Raw genomic sequence first — 4,491 nt, forward strand, 5'->3', positions numbered from 1 at the left:
GTCGATCGTCAGCATAGGCTCATCGACACACATCCGAGTTTGAAAAAAGGTACACGCGCATCTTCCTCCCAATGGTATTGTCTTCAGCTCAAGAATATAATTACACTGACTACATGGCCAAACTCAAATGATATGTAACACAAACAAACACAAAAATCAATTTGAGAAAATGATATGGCCACATAGAAACAATGTGTCACACATTGATACTAATTACAGGAATAAATACTGTTTTAAGTTACACATTAGCTGTTTTTTGTTGTGATAAATCAAACTACCCTCTCACAGCATCAGCAGTAACGCTTGTATTGTTACTGTACAATAATGTCCTGTTATAGAGAGGCTAGTCATCTTGTATACCCTCCACTTAGCTGGTTGGGAAAGGTGCTTTTCTGGTTGACTGGCAACTAAAACAGAGAGTACTGTCTCTGATCTGACCCATCTATGAAATACAGTCTGCCTCGTTCAGTCTCGAAGTCAGAATATTTCTGCCTGTAATTAATATTTACAGTGTAATTAACAATTGCATTGTCCTGTAGAGGCAATTTTTGGACCCTATAAATGATCAAAAATGTGGCTACAAGGATGCTTACTAGGTCCTGTAAATAGTCATGAGCGGTGATTGGAATAACAGCGTTAAAAATAACAGTACTTTTTTCAGTAACAAGTACTTTAAATATTTACTATTACTATCGTTACAACACAGTTACCGTTACTAACAAGAAAAGGCCATGTTACAATTTTTCAACACACATACGACTGAAGCTGACTTAGTAACAATCGCACGAGTGCTGCTGATTGGCTGAGGAAGAATAAAGTAGTCGTGTGCCGTTTTGTTTGTCAGAACAATGAGGCGACTGCTGAATGTCACTGGTGCTGCCAAAAAGGCAGACTGCAGTGTAAACACTGTCTCCAGGTGGAAAACAGGAGGAGTGATACACCTCCTGATGTCACGCCTGCAGGTATCATTGTGATGTTCTCGTTTATCTTATACTGAACAGAAATTATGTTTCGGAGTGGCACAAATAATTTGTGTGGCATCTTATTTGATCGTTCTGTAAATAGTTTAAAGTGGGGTAGTATAAAAACCCCACCTTGGCTGCATTTTCGGGTAAAAAGCTGCATATAACTTGTTGTTTGCAAAACCTGTGCATAATTTCTGTTTAAATTTCAACTTGAGAAAATGATTTGCTAAACATGTTTGTGGTTGTTACAGTAAAAAATAAACGTTTTTTTCTACTCAGATTTTATGTTTTATGTCTGTTTTGAGATCAATTGTGTTAATACAGTATGTCAAAATGAAAAAAATAACAGTAAATTCAGACATGTGAAGTTGTGCTGAAAAGAATTATACTAAACAAGGCAAGATTACTAACTCAGTTTATTCTGTCCTCTGCGTGCGTGGTTCTGGTACACGAAGTGACAGATAGCTAAACATATGCCGTAGGCACTGAAAGGGTTGAATGATGAGTCAGACGTGAAAGTAAATTTGAGGGCTGTTTACTTGTTTGTCTTCATCAATGTACATCCTACAGTGCTTTCGCAGAACTTGTGAAACTACAAAAATACAAAAAATAAATGTGCTCAATGAAGAATTATGCATTTGCTTCACATGGCGAACAGATTTAGGTATTTATATATAAATCTCTCCAAAAATGCATAAATCAATAAAATATACATCACTCACTACTCATAAAGATGAAACACAATTCAAACTTACAAAGAAAGCTTCTCCATGGCATAACACAGGTGGATGTTGAAGGATTAAACAGGGAGACTTCTGGTACACCTCATTGTGCAAATCCCCAATACTAAAATGGCTTCCTGCATTACCCCAATGATGTGACCCTAAACATCCAATAGGAAGGAATACAAGTCGAACCACAGAAAAAATCACTTGCCCGCAGTCTCCAAGCTAACCACTAGGAGATGCTAAAATTCTCAACGTGCACATAACATTACACTCCCTGCCTGGTATTGAACACAATACCACTATCAATTTCTTAGCGGTCCAATCAACTAAAGAAAACAACACATTGAGTGTCCATGGTAGATAATCAGATAGACAAAAGTATCACTACTTCGGTTACTGGTCTAAAGAAGGTCTTAGCGGTACCTCCTTTCGTGACCTTCAGTTCGAGTTTCCTGACCTTTCCATTGCTGTCTGGGTAAGCCTTGGTGACAAGAGCCGTTGGTCACTGATTTCTTTTTACCTGAGGGTCTTTGAGCAACACCAAGTCCCCTTCCTTGACTTGACCCACTTGCTTCGACTTTGAAGAGTAGAGAGATATTCTCGCCTCCATCTCTCCCAAAATGTATTTGCCAAGTGCTGGGCACGTTTTCACTGCTGACGATACATAGCTGTAGCTTCAAATGATCCTGGAGGAGCAAGAGGGGTGCAGACCTTCTGTGTCAAGATCATCACTTGAGTCAGAAGAAACGGTGAATCTGGATCACTCGAGATGGGAGCAAGAGGCCTTGCATTTATTATCGCTCCAACTTCAGCCATAATGGTTGATAGCACTTCATGAGTGAGATGCGAGGGACTGATCTGAGAAAGCATAGAGTCAAGAATCCGTCTCGAAACCCCAATCATTCTTTCCCACACTCCTCCCATATGGGAAGAATGAGGTGGGTTGAACAGCCATGTGCATCCTTCCTCACTGAGGTACCTTGAGATGTTGGTTTCATCTCGTAGGAGAATTTGAAGTTCTCTGCAAGCTCCCTTAAAGTTTGTGCCACAGTCAGAGCGGATCATCTTCACAGGACCACGCATAGTAAAGAACCGCCGTAGAGCATTAATGAAGCTCGATGTGTCCATTGACTCTATGAGCTCGATATGCACAGCACGAACACTTAAACACGTGAAGAGTACTGCCCACCTTTTAGAGTTTGCTGCACCACCTTGGGTGTGACGGGTGGAGACATTCCAGGGGCCGAATACATCCAGGCCCACATTTGTAAATGGGGGTTCAGTGCTGAGACGATCAGGTGGAAGATTTGCCATCTTCTGCTCTGCGGGTCTACCATGAAGTTTGTTGCATGTAACACACTTGTGTAGGTTTCTGGAGATACATTTCTTTGCCCCTACAATCCAGATGCCAGCCGTGCGGATAGCTCCCTCAGTAAAAACTCTGCCTTGGTGGTGAACCCGCTCATGGTAGTAGTTTACAAGTAGAGTAGCAACGTGGCTGTGGCCAGGAATGATGAGAGGTCTCGATTGAAGCATGCTGGAGTCGCCCACCAACTCTTAAAAGTTTGCTATCATCAAGAATTGGGCTGAGCGTCCTCAGAGGACTGTTTTTGGGAATTACTTCGCCTTTCTCCAAACAAGACACTTCCACTTGGTATGTCTCCCTTTGTACACATCCAATAATGGTATGCTTTGCTTGTGACAGTGTATCCATTTTGTGTGGCTTCAAACAGTGATGCCAACCTTTGCAATCTTGCCCATTGCTATCCTTCTAAGACTTGAAGGATTGTACGATGTGGATTAGGGAGGCCACAGCTCTGACAAGGGGTTGCCACATGGAGAATCTTTCAAATCGGTGCAACCCCATACTCCTATGGGGGTTTGCAACAGTAGTGATGTGGCTTCTGACCTCTGTATCAGAGTCTGGATCAATGGGGTCATAGGATGTTTCTTTACCTGAGTCTATGTCCCCAGAACGTCTCAGAAAACGTGGACCTGTAAGCCAGTTGGTGCTTAAGAGATTAGCTGGAGGCACTGACCTGGTGGCAACATCTGCAGGGTTTTCATCAGTGTGGACATATTGCCACTATTCAGGGCATGAGAACTTCCTTATCCGTTCCACTCTGTTGCTGACATACACATAAAATCTCCTGCTTTCATTGTAAATATACCCCAGCACCACCTTGCTGTCAGTATAGAACTTCAGACTATCAAGACTAATGTCCAGCTCTTTCACAAGCAGCTCAGCAATTTCCACTGCCAGAACAGCAGCACCTAATTCCAGCCTGGGAATAGTGTGGAATGGCACGGGGGCTAACTTGGCTTTCCCCATTATGAAACCTACATGACATTTACCTTCCACATCTTCCACTTTGAGATATGCCACAGCTGCAATGGCCTTGGTGGAAGCATCCGAGAAGATATGGATCTCTGTACGTTGTGCAGTGGACAGGGACGTAGCAATGTAGGCTCGGGAGATTGCAAACTGTTCCAAATCCTGCAGTGAATCCCTCCAGGTAATCCACTCTGTTGCCTTTTCAGACGGGAGGGGAGCATCCCAGTCACTACTGTCACGAGTGAGCTGCCGCAACAAGAGCTTTCCTTGAATAGTAACGGGAGCTACAAGACCAAGTGGATCAAACAAACTATTGATAGTTGCAAGAACTCCTCTTCGGGTGAATGGCTTCTCGCTCCTGGCAACACGGAATGTAAAAGTGTCATTCACAAGGTCCCAGCTTAATCCAAGACTTCGCTGCAAAGGAGGTGAATCTTTGTCCAGGTCGAGATTTTTCTCTCTC

Source organism: Haplochromis burtoni, unplaced genomic scaffold, assembly GCF_018398535.1.
Source record: "Haplochromis burtoni strain Fernald_Lab_line unplaced genomic scaffold, NCSU_Asbu1 Contig_97, whole genome shotgun sequence".
Classification (NCBI taxonomy): domain Eukaryota; kingdom Metazoa; phylum Chordata; class Actinopteri; order Cichliformes; family Cichlidae; genus Haplochromis; species Haplochromis burtoni.